At 43.6% G+C, this 13,028-nt stretch overlaps 1 protein-coding gene across 3 annotated transcripts in view; it reads right to left on the reverse strand.

Annotated features, from left to right (window-relative positions):
- Positions 1 to 13,028, reverse strand: part of syt8 (synaptotagmin VIII) — a 99,396-nt gene that overhangs the window by 58,579 nt on the left and 27,789 nt on the right. The window lies entirely within an intron of this gene.

Raw genomic sequence — 13,028 nt, forward strand, 5'->3', positions numbered from 1 at the left:
TTTGGAATAGATTAGGTCTTAACAAAGCACAAGTGAAATGTTGAAACGTTAAATGAAAGAGATTAACAAACTGATCCAAATTGTTCACGATAGTGAAAGGATCAAATCTCAGGGGACATTAGTCAAAAATAGTCATTAGTAAGAATCAGGGAGCCAGGTGGAGTTTATTCACATAAAGCATAATAGACTTGGGGAACCGGTTACCAAAGAGCATTGAAGTAAATTAGGTCAAAGAGCTACCAGATATATTTTTGAACACAAAAGAGATTGACTTTAATTTATGTAATATTTTTCACAATCTAAGGATGTCAAAAAGCACTTTGCAGTCAATGAAGTTCACTTGAAATGTAGTCATTTAATGTAATGTAGGAAATATGGCAGTCAATTTGTGCACAGCAACCTCCCACAATGAAAACAAAATGACCAGATCATCTGGTTGAAAGATAAATGTTGGTCAAGTCACTGAGAGAACTCCCCTGCTCTTCTTCAAATAATTCCATGGGGTCTTTTATGCCCACCTGAAAGGGCAGGCATGGCCTCAGTTTAACATTTCAACTGAAAGACAGCATCTCCGACATTATGGCACTCCCTCAGGAGCAGAAGTATGAGGCTAGATTATGTGCTCAAGTCTCTGGAGTGTGTCTTGTACACACAACCTTCTGACTGTGAGGTGAGAGTGTTTCTAGTGTGCCAAGGCTGACACCTTGATTGAAGGGTATAATAAGAAAAAATAGGTAAGTCTATGATTAAACAACAAAGGTTTGGTTTGTTAGAGTTAATGTCCTTTTCCAGTTCCTGAAAAATTCTTGTGTTCTTATGATTTCATTGTGAATGAATTAGAGAAGTAGTCCAGATCAGAGAGAAGCTAATTAGGTTGGCATGAGCTCTGGGAGAGAAACAGAGCATTTAAAATGCAACTAGAGTGGGACGTAAATCTCCTTCAGGGCACTTGTGCAATGATCCATCCCCATGACAATTGTTGCTATGACAATAGGGGCTGGGTTATGTGGGCGAGGATCTCAGAGCTGCTGAGATTTCATGGCACCACAAATTAGATCAATTATAAAGTCTTAGGGTAATTCATTAGTGACGCTGAGGAGTCTGATGGGATCATCAGTCATTCTACCAGTTAATAGCTAACATCTGTCTCATTATTTTCGAAAAGATGCTTGAGATGTCAGTTAGCTGAGACCTTCTTGTTGGTATTAGCTTGTTTCGTGCTTATTTTCTTAGCTGGAGGCACTCTTGCTTCTAACTCTGTCAGTGGGTTTGGATTCAAAGCCCCACTCCAAAACTTGAGCACATAATCTAAGTTGGCATTACAGTGCAGTGCTAAGATTGCTGTATCATTGGAGGTATTGTCCTTCAGATAAGATGTTAACATGAAATCCAGTTTTCTTGGCCAGATGAAGATTGAAAATGCAGAGTATAACTATGACACTGATGTGTGTGATTGTACATCTCAAATCACCTCAAAAATTATAAATTACATTTAATGTTTTGATTGATCAAACATCGCTGTTTGTGGGAGCTTGCTGTGTGCAAATTGGTTGCGTATTTCCTACAACTGTAACTACATTTCACTTGGCTGTAAAGCACTTTGAGACGTCCTGAGGTCATGAAGGACGCTATATAAATGCAAGTCTTGCTTTTTTTGTTTCTTTCTCAGGATGTGGGCAACACTGGCAAGGCTGCATTTAATGTTCATGCCTAACTGACCTGAGAGATTGGTGGTGGCCTATTCCTTGAACTGCTCAGTTCTTGTGATGATGCAAATGATACATTTGTGCTATTTCTGCTATTACAATTTTTGAGCAGGATTTTTATTGGGGTCTACTTAAAACCAACTCCTGGCATTGCTTGTAAACTCTCCAATTATGACTTTTTCATAACCTTCCTGAAAATCTAATCGGCATATGCCCACAAGTGGAAATCAGTGCAAACAATCAGGGCCTGAGGAAAGTGTGGCACAGCAACTTCTTTAAGTCCCTCTTCACTTTTCATAACAAAAGATAAAGTTTGAAGCCATGAAACCATCAGTTATGCACATTAAACACAGCATGAATAAGAAAAGGCAATTCTCTTTTTAATGTAACCAATTCTGAATTCAAAATGATGTTACCCATCTGGTTCACTAAGGTCCTTTAGGGAAAGAAATCTGCTGTCCTTACCTGGTCTGACCTACATGTGACTCCAGACCCACAGCAATGTGGTTGACTCTTAACTGCCCTCTGTAATGGCCTAGCAAGCTACTCAGTTGTACCAAACTGCTACAGAAAATTCAAAAAGGAATAAAACCGGATGGATCAACTGGCATCGACTTAGGCACCGGAAATGAGAACTGCACAGCCCTTGTCGAGATGATGTCCCATCAACACAGTGCGCATACCTTCCATTGTGTTGGGTGACACTACCACCGTGCTAAATGGGATAGATTTTGAACAGATCTAGCAATGCAAAACTGGGCATCCATAAGACGCAATGAGCCATCAGCAGCAGCAGAACTGTATTCAACCACAATCTGTAACTGTATGGCCCGGCATATCCCCCACTCTACCATTACCATCAAGCCAAGGGATCAACCCTTGTTCAATGAAGAGTGCAGGAAGGCATGTCAGATGCAGCACCAGGCATACCTAAACATGAGGTGTCAACCTGGTGAAGCTACGACACAGGACTATTTGTCTACCAAACAGCGGAAGCAGCATGTGATAGACAGAGCGAAGTGATCCCACAACCAATGGATCAGATCAAGGCTCTGAAGTCCTGCCACATCCAGTCATGGTGGACAATTAAACAACTAACAGGAGGAGGAGGCTCCACAAATATGCCCATCCTCAATGATGGAGGAGCCCAGCACATCAGTGCAAAATAAAAGACTGAAGCATTCGCAAACATCTTCAGCCAGAAGTACCGAGTGAATGATCCATCTGGGCCTCATCCTGAGGCCCCCATCATCACAATGCCAATCTTCCGCCAATTCGATTCGCTCCATGTGATATCAAGAAACCGCTAAAGGCACTGGAAACAGCAAAGGCTGTGGGCCCTGACAACAGCCTGGCAATACTTTTGAAAATTTGTGCCCAGAACTAGCCATGCCCCTAGCCAAGCTGTTCCAGTACAGTTACAAACCGGCATCTTCACGACAATGTGGAAAATTGCTGAGGTATGTCCTGTACACAAAAAGCAGGACAAATTCAATCCAGCCAATTATCATCCCATCAGTCCTCTCTTGCTCATCAGCAAAGTGTTGGAAGATATTGTCAACAGTGCAATCAAGCAACACTTACACAGCAATAACCTGCTCACCGATGCTCAATTTGGGTTCTGCCAGGGCCACTCAACTCCTGACCTCATTACAGCCTTGGTCCAAACATGGACAAAAGAGCTGAACTCAAGAGGAGAAATGACAGTGACTGCCCTTGAAGTCAAGGCAGCATTTGACTGAGTGTGGCATCAAGGAGTCCTGACAAAACTGAAGTCATTGGGAATCAGGGGGAAAACTCTCAACTGGTTGGAGTTATACCTAGCACAGAGGAAGATGGTTGTGGTTGTTGGAGGCCAATCATCTCAGCCCCAGGACATTGCTGCAGGGGTTCCTCAGGGTAGTGTCCTAGGCCCAACCATCTTCAGCTGCTTCATCAATGACCTTCACTCTATCATAAGGTCAGAATTGGGGATGTTCACTGATAATTGCACATCTTCAGTACCATTCGCAACTCCTCAGATACTAAAGCAGTCTATGTCCATATGCAGTAAGTCCTGGACAACATTCAGGCTTGGGCTGATAATTGGCAAGTAACATTCATGCCACACAAGTGCCAGGAAATGACCATCTCCAACAAGGGAGAATCTAACCACCTTCCCTTGGCATTCAATGGCATTACCATTGCTAAATTCCCCCACTATCAATATCCTGGGGGTCACCATTGACCAGAAACTTAACTGGACCAACCATATAAATACTGTGGCTACAAGAGCATCAAAAGAAGGGAATTCTGTGGTGAATAACTCACCTCCTGACTCCCCAGTGCCTGTCCACCATCTACAAGGCACAAGCATGAGTGAGATGGAATACTCTCCACTTGCCTGGATGAGTGCGGCTTCAACAACATTCAAGAAGCTCGACACCATCCAGGACAAAGCAGCCCGCTTGATCAACACCCCATCCACAAACATTCACTCCCTCCACCGCTGACACACAGTGGCAGCAGTGTGTACCATCTAGAAGATGCTCTGCAGAAACTCATCAAGACTCCTTCGACAGCACCTTCCAAACCCATAATATCTATCACCTAGAAGGACAAGGGCAGCAAATGCAAAGGAACAGGTTTCCCTCCAAGCCACACACCATCCTGACTTGGAACTATATCGCTGTTCCTTCACTGTTGCTGGGTCGGAATCCTGGAACTCCCTTCCTAACAGCACTGTGGGTGTACCACATGAGTGCAGCAGTTTAAGAAGGCATCTCACCACCACCTTCTCAAGGGCAGTCAGGGATGGGCAACAAAGGATGGGCTTGCCAACGATGCCCACATTCCATGAAAGAATAAATAAAAGTTTACAAATATATAAAAAAAAGTATAGATTTCAGTAGGGAGAAAAGGAAAAATAAAAAAATGCTGAAAAGAAACATTACAAAACACCAGAAGTATAGAATTTGTGTCCAAAATTTTTCATCGGGCGGGTACTCTTAGTCCCAGCAGCGCCACTGGGAGTGGTAGCCACTACAGGGACTACACCCAGCCATCAGAGGCAACAGGAAGGACAGCCCTGGAAGACAGATATGTTTTTAGGGCCTCGCTGGGGACAATAGGTCAGGTGTCAGCAAGGCAAGGGGGGGGTCGGTCAGGGGGACGGGGGGAGTGTTGTGCATTGGGGGCAGTTGAGACTTCGGGGGCGGCCCTCCACGGCACAGAGGGTACCCGATCAGAAGGGCCCCCCCAGCCCCCAAGAAGGCTGCCTGGGTTTACCAGGCGGGGTTCTTGAGGCTTTTGCCATCCGGCCACTGAGGGTAGAATACCCATGGCGGTGGGTGGAGGTCCTTAAGTGCCAGCTAATTGGCCACTTTAAGGGCCTTGATTGGTCTGGGTTGGGCAGGCTGTTTCCCACCGCCGCCGCCCCACATAAAATTGCAGCAGGGGTAGGAAAACTCTGCTGATGAAAGGTCACAGACTTGAAACATTAAATCTGTTTCTCTCTCTACAGATGCTGCCAGACCTGCTGAGTATTTCCAGAACTTTCTGTTTTTACTTCAGATTTCCGGCATCAGTAGTATTTTGCTTTTATTTTACCACAACACTATAAATCGGTTACACATGAACTTGCTTAGATAACACAGCATTCTCTTCTGTTCGGCTGTAATTACATGAAAACCTTCCAGGAAATCCTATACCATCAATTCCATCACTCAGTTGCTTACTTGCCTCATTGTGGAGAATAATATTAACCCTGGGATGGGTTGTTTACTCAATTTCTTATTGCACTTCATGAGCTGGAATATTCTGGTAATTTAGCCTAGGTGGATCTCCAATGATGATCCAGATAGATCAAAATGCTATGAAGAAACTAAATCAGAAAAAATTGTTTCCATACTCAGGGTGAGGTAGGAAAAAGCCCTTTCCAGAAGTCTTCTCATCAGGATTGCTCTGATGAATATTCTCAGGAGGACTGATTGGGGTGCATCGGAGATAATGAGCTGCAGTAAAGGCTGCTTATCCCTCAACCTACCTTGACAAGTGAACCAAGAAATCGGTTCGATGCAATCTCTCCCTTGCATCCTTTTTTGAACTCCTCCCCAGAAGCTCTCCAAATCCATTCTAAAATAACTCACAGACACAAATAACTTCTTGTTACCACTCCTCCCTTGACTTCCGCTGGGACAGGACATATACATCCACCTTATCCCCACCTTATCAAACAAACACCCAGGCATTACTTCAACATAAAAAATTATTCTAGAACAGTCAATTACTGGAATACTGAGTAAAATCAGGACTTGAGGTAAGAATACAGGAGAAGCAGATTGAAAGAGACATACTGACACAGACCAAGGCATTCCAATAAAACAGCTTCAGAAGGGCAAGGCTTTAATTTATCAAAACTGAGACCAGTTGAAGCATTGCGATTGCATGGACACGAACCTGTACATTGCAGTACCACCTGTGGTTACCATGGTTTCAGTGAGCGGCACAGTGGTGCAGTGGTTAGCCTCACAGCTCCAGGGACCCAGGTTCAATTCTGGGTAGTGCCTGTGCGGAGTTTGCAAGTTCTCCCTGTGACTGTGTGGGTTTTCGCCAGGTGATCCGGTTTCCTCCCACAGCCAAAGACTTGCAAGTGATAGGTAAATTGGCCATTGTAAATTGCCCCTAGTGTAGGTAGGTAGGTGGTAGCGAATATGGGATTACTGTATGGTTAGTATACATGGGTGGCTGACGGTTGGCACAGACTCAGTGGGCTGAAGGGCCTGTTTCAGTGCTGTATCAATAAATAAATTTATCTTGCCTCTTGCATTTCACACCTACTTTAAATATTTCTTTGACTTTATTCCATTATTTGTGTGCTCAGTTTCCAACAGCCTTTTCAAGACTGTGAGTCATTACTGAATTGCTCCCTCCTGTTCTCTTGCAGTTTTGTTAAAAGGCTACTGGTACAAGGGCAGACACAGGGATTAAATAAGCATTTGCAATTATGTACATTTTAAGTTGAGGTCAGCTCAACAAACCTCAGACAAGCCCCTGGAGTGCGCGCCACTGGGAGGCTGGAGTGAAGCTGCCTCCTGTCTTGTATACGGCAGCAGAATGAGTCAGGGGAGTCTGAGACATCGAAACACTCAAAGGGACAGAAGAGCCACTGTCACGGGTGAGTCTGACTGCATGCACACATGCACACAGATATACACACACACAAATACACGCTTCGGAGATGCTTCGCTTCGCCGCCAATCCTTTCGATCAAGATATTGAGAAAGCAACCAGTGAAATGAACACTGCAGAGGACTAGGGCCTCATACTAGATATCTGTGATAAAGTGGGACAGTTTCGTACTGGGCTTAAAGACTGCATGAGATCTATTATGAAAAGAGTGGATCACAAGGATCCTCATGTTGCCATGCAGGCACTAACTCTGCTAGGAGCATGTGTATCAAACTGTGGCAAACTCTTCCACCTTGAAGTTTGCTCAAGAGACTTTGCAAGTGAATTAAGCAATGTCTTAAATAAAGGTCACCCAAAATTCTGAAAAGCTCAAAGCCCTCATGGTGGAATGGGCAGAGGAATTTGAAAATGACCCCCAACTTAGTCTTGTATCTGCTATAATATAAAGAAAGCCTGAAGGAACAAGAAGTTACATTCCCAGCTGCAATAGATGGGAATGTGGAATTTGAGACACAAACAGATCAGCCATGATCTTATTGAATGGCGGAGCAGGCTAGAGGGGCCGAATGGCCTACTTCTGCTCCTAATTTGTATGTTTGTAAACCAAATAAGAAATCTAGCTCCCCAGAGCTCGAAGTGGAAAAGCCAACAGGGGGATTGGGAAGCACTCCAGGCACACAGGCAGGTGACAGGTGACCAGCAAGTGCATGAATTCAGCGGGAAGCATTCAGATTGTGTGAGCAGGCAGCCTTGGTAACCCCTGGGTGGGCGAACAGGCAGGCTGTCTGTGCCAGAAAGTACTTTCAATGGACTGGTGACGAGGTGTGAGCAGGCAGGCCAGGAAACACTCAGCGCAGGTAGAACAGAAAATACTTAAGCGCTAAGTGGGTACCTAAGTGATCAGGTGAACTGGTGGGAAGTGCACAGAGTGCACTGGTGAACAGAAAGATCAGGGGCAAGTGGGTTGTGTTTGGCTTCTCTTGATACTGTATTTGTGGGGATGGATGAACTGGGAAATACCTGGGCTGGGCTAGTGTGGACGTGGGCTGAGAAAGATTTGGAAAGACTGCACAAGCAGCCTTGGCTGAGCAGGCTGGTTGGGAATAACTTGAGGTGAACAGGCAAGTGAGCACACAAACTAGGAGTTTCTCGCCAGTTATTTCAACTGGGAGTTCTGTGATCAGCTTAGGCATTAACTTTGGCGTAAGATCCATGGAAACCCAGGGGAAAAAATGGCATAAATGCCAAGATCAGAAGCACGTACATGGAAGTTCAACTCTTTTGTGTTAAGCTGTTGCACTGAACTTGATGACTGTTCTTGAAGTACTGTGTTTGTTGGGAAGGACTTGAGTAAGGAAGGGTGGACCAGGAAACGTTTGGAAGCAAGATGAGAATCACATGGGGTGGGCAGGTTTAAAAAAAATTGGCCAGGAAGCACTCAGGCTGGACAATTGTGTGGGCAGGCTGGTACTTGTGGCTTAGCTCCTGCACTGAACCTGCAGACTGTGCTTGTCAGGATGAAAGTTCCTTGTATTTGTACTCAGAGACTCTTAGGTCATGTTCACTTTCATCCTCAGCAATTTCAACACTATTCATGAATTACATATGTTCCTTCCTATGTCTGGCACTTTACATTTTTCTGCAATAAATTTCTTCTGCCATTTTTCTGCCCATTACATATTTTGTCCAAGTCATTCTGTAACCTCTGATCTGTTTCCTTCAATTTCACTTCCTCTGTTAGTTTGGCACCATCTTCAAATTTGACCACTTTGCATTGAGTTTCTAAATTCACGTGATTCATGTAAATTAGAAACAGTGGTGTTCCCAGCACCAAGCCCTGAGGCGCCCTCACTCTGACATAACTCTTTTAATAAGTACACATTGTTTCCAGACAGTTTCTTATCCATTCCCAGGGTTGACCCTGAATCTCCATATACTTGAGTTTAATTAATAGCCTTCTGTGTGAAACGATCAAACCTAAGTTTTAGTCTTGATAATTAATTTCATTATCTTATATGGAACAGAGGTATGGCTAATGGGCATTTAGTTGCCTGTCCTAACAATACAGGTGCCAACCATGGAAATTTGCAGACACTTTCGATAGTGTCACAACATTAACTCTGTTCAGTTGAATACCAACTGACTGTGGGCTATTTTCAGATCTCTTGAATTCTGTTACCGAGTTAATGAAAGCCTCAAGGTACTCAAAAACTGTGGTTTACAGAAAATGATGTGGAACTGCTTGAAAGGGTAGTGAACAGGCGAGGTTGTTTTCATGAAGCTTTGCCAGTTTGATCAGTGGCTACAATCCAAATGTCAGGAGGGAGGTTTGGGATTAGAGCACACAGTATATGAATGCTATAGCTACATCAAGCAGAAAATTCCCAAGCAGTTTAGTATCAGCATCCAAGATGAACATATTGAACCCCCAAGCCAGAGAGCAGCAGGAGGAGGCCACCACCAGCTGAAGCAACTCACACCCTAAGAAATGATAGCTCAGGCTTGAAAGTTAACAGTGTCTAAGTGAAGCTGAGGTGGGACAATTCCCCATGGACTTGTAATCAACAGTACAGCTTGTATTATGCTTATAATATGAATACAATCTGTACTGTTGGTAACAAGTCCTAAAAATACTGCAGTGTTACAATACGATGCCCAGCATTAAGTGATAGAAGTCATATCTTGTCAATCGATGTTGATGATTTATGCTGCATTAGTTATAAGAATTTTATCAGTCTTTTATAGCAGTACCATTCTCTCCTATGGTTCTGCTAAGGGAAAACAGCTCAATATATTTTTACCTCTAGACTTGAATATTCCAACCCCCTCCTGCCTGGCCTCCCATCGTTCACTCTACATAATCTCGAGCTCATCCAAAACTCTGCCGCGCATATCCCATATCCTAACTCTCACTAATGTTATGAAAGTGACTCCGTTTAGTCAAAAAAAAAATTTTTTTAAAGGAATTTATAGTTAAGCTGGATAAATGCTTTTAAAACAAGGGGACAATGAGGGCTGGATTAGTAACAGTGTTACTGTTTGTCACCTGGTTCGGGCTAGGCAATGAGGAGAAACCATTGGCAACAGGAGTATAAAATTGACAACTCTCCTTTGATTGGACAAGCCTAGTAGCAGGCACAGAACATCTGGGTGTAAAACTGCCTAGCTGTTTGGCTGTTAGTCAGAGTGTGCGTGTGTCGAGCCTGGATGAGAAGCTAAAAAAGAACAGAAGAGCATAACACAGCTTTGTTTTCCAATATCCCTGAAGGATCCTGTGAAGTCCACCATGAATTCGTCTTATTTCCTGCATTTCAAGAAGGCCTGCTAAATTGTTTTTCAATGCTGCCTGGAAAAGAACCGTTTTTATCAAGACCTATCTACGTACTCAGAAGTTAGACTGCATGCAAGTTTGGAACAACATATCTCATCTGCTGCTTCCTTCAAAAACTGAGCTAGTAGTTAACACAAATGCTTTTTGTCTGTCTCAGAGCTCTGATATAAAAATCCATTTTTTACTTTTTCCGGTTAACCAATTTAATTACAGGAACATGTGGGTGAGTGCGAGTGTGAAGGGACTAAGGTTAAAAAGGGGCTTTAAAAATTGATTAAGGCAGAAAAAAGGACTTTTTAAAAATTAATGTTGGATATTTAAAAATTTGATCTATGTGCTATTGTTTTACTTCATTTACTTCAGTTAAGACTTGTTTTATAATAAACTGTTAATTTTGTTGTTCAGTAAAGAAACCTGGTTAGCATGTTCTATTCTGGGGGGAAAAATAGTGTATCCGGTTGACTGTTTCAACAGTGGAGAATTTAAAGAATATGTAGTGACCTGTGGAGAAATGCGACTGAATTAACAGTGCACTCCTCCCATCTTGGTCATAACACTAAGCCCTGTTCATTCATCACACCTGTGCTCACTGACCTACATTGGCTCCCAGTCTGGCAATGCCTCAATTTTAAGCTTCTCATCCTTGTTCTCAAATCCCTCCATGATCTTGCCCCTCCCTATCTCTGTAACTCACTGAAGCCTACTTCTTTGGACAAGCTTTTGGTTATCTGTCCTAATATCCCCTTATGTGGCTCGGTATCAAATTTTGTTTGTTAACACTCCTGTGAAGTGCCTTGGGACATTTTTCTATGCTACATGTGCTAAACAAATGCAAGTTTTTGTTGTTGGGTGGAGGGATTTTGATAGGTCAGAATTCGAAGAGCACAGTGATCTCTGAGGGTTGTAGGGCTGGATAAGGTTATAAAGATAGGGAGGGATTTGAACACAAGGCTGAGAATTTAAAACTTGAGGTATTAGGGGATCAGGATCCAATGTAAGTCAACAGACACAGTGGTGATGGGTGAGTGGGATAGGATACAAACAGCAAAATTATGAATGGGGTGAAGTTTATGGAGGGTGGAGGATGGGAGACCAGACAGAACAGCATTAGAATAGTCAAGTCGACAGGTGACAAAGGCAAGATGAGCGTTTCAGCAGCAGAAGAGCTGAGGCAAGGCAGAGTTAGGCAATGTAACGGTGATAGAAATACGCAGTCTGAGTGATGGTGCACATATGTAGTTGAAAGCTCATCCCAGGGTCAGCCTCATACAGTTGCCAGGGAGAGGGATGGAGTTTATAGTGTTTATGGTGGGAATCAAAGACAATGGCTTTGGTCGTCCCAATATTTAATTGGAGGAAATTTCTGCTCATCCAGTCCTGACAATTTAGAGACAGTGGAGTGTTCAAGAGAGGTGGTGATGAGGTAGAGCTGGGTGTCATCAGCATACATGCGGAAACTGACTTTGTGTTTTCGGATGATGTCGCAAGGGGCAGCATGCAGATGAGACATAGGAAGAGACCAAGGTTAGATCCTTTGGGGACACCAGAGGTAACTGTGCAGGAGCAGGAAGAGAAGCCATTGCAAGTGATATTTTGGTTATGATTAGATAGATGAGAATGGAACACACAGTGGAACACAGTCCCACCCAGATGGATGATGGTGGAGAGGTGTTGAAAGAGGATGGACAAGGAGGTTCAGTTTGTCTTTGTTTCGGTCACATAGGATGTAATGTATTACTTTGCTAAGAGCCATTTCAATACTGTGTTGGGGCGGAAGCCTGATTGGAGGGATTCAAACATGGAATTATGTATTACCAAAATACAAACACTGTTTATGCACAGTTTTTTTCTTTTGTTCCATTAATTTTTCCCACCCAACCTCCCCCCCAGCCACCACCTCCCCCCCGCCCACCCCCTAACACCGCCCGCTCCATCGGAAATGAATCTTGCAGAATAGTGCTTCATGGGTACCCAAGAGACCATTATTAACATGTGAGTGCTGGGATCAAAGCAGAGAAATCACAGCCAGTTCTGATCCTGTTTTCGCCTGACATTCAAATGTATATTTTCCAGCATGGTCACTGGATTAGAACAGAAAATCCTTGCCAATTTTCCATCACCTTAACCCAGGAATGCTGAAGCCCATGGTAGCACCCCTTCCACCATAAAATCAATGAACTCAGCACACATCAAGGATCAAATTCAGGATCTGCCCTGTCTGAAAAGGTCAGCAACTGAGGTCCTCAATGGGGTTGCCTTTGGATGACTATTTTTTTAACTATCTGCTGTTTTCTATTTGGCTGTGAATTAAAATAATCAAAAGGAGAACACCCACCCACCCACGCCTACCCCAACACTACTGTGATATGGTAATTCACCCTGTGCATTTTCTTACCCCTTCGGCACAAGCAGTTCGTCAGATAATGTTTGTATGCAGCACATCGGCAGGGTGTAACACTCTGATTAATGCTTTCTCTGTTTTTAGGTGGCTTCCACTGCATTCTTTTGAACTGACTCATTTCACCGACCTAAAATCTTCAGGAGGGAGTGTTTCATCTACCAGCTACTAAACTAACAAGAATTATCTATACATATAATACTATAGCAGGTGTGGTGCATATTATGAAAGCAAGGTATGATAAACTCAGACATAATGGCCGGAATTTTACATTGGGTGGGAGGCCCCACCCACTGGCCAAAAGGTCAGTGGTGAGCCCATCTCCGCTGGGCCTGGGGAGCTAGGATGGGATTATTCACTCCACAGGCCCTAATTGGCCTTGGGTGGGACTTCCACCTCCCTGAGCTAGGAAGTCCTACCTAAT

Source organism: Heterodontus francisci, chromosome 14, assembly GCF_036365525.1.
Source record: "Heterodontus francisci isolate sHetFra1 chromosome 14, sHetFra1.hap1, whole genome shotgun sequence".
Taxonomy (NCBI): Eukaryota; Metazoa; Chordata; class Chondrichthyes; order Heterodontiformes; family Heterodontidae; genus Heterodontus; species Heterodontus francisci.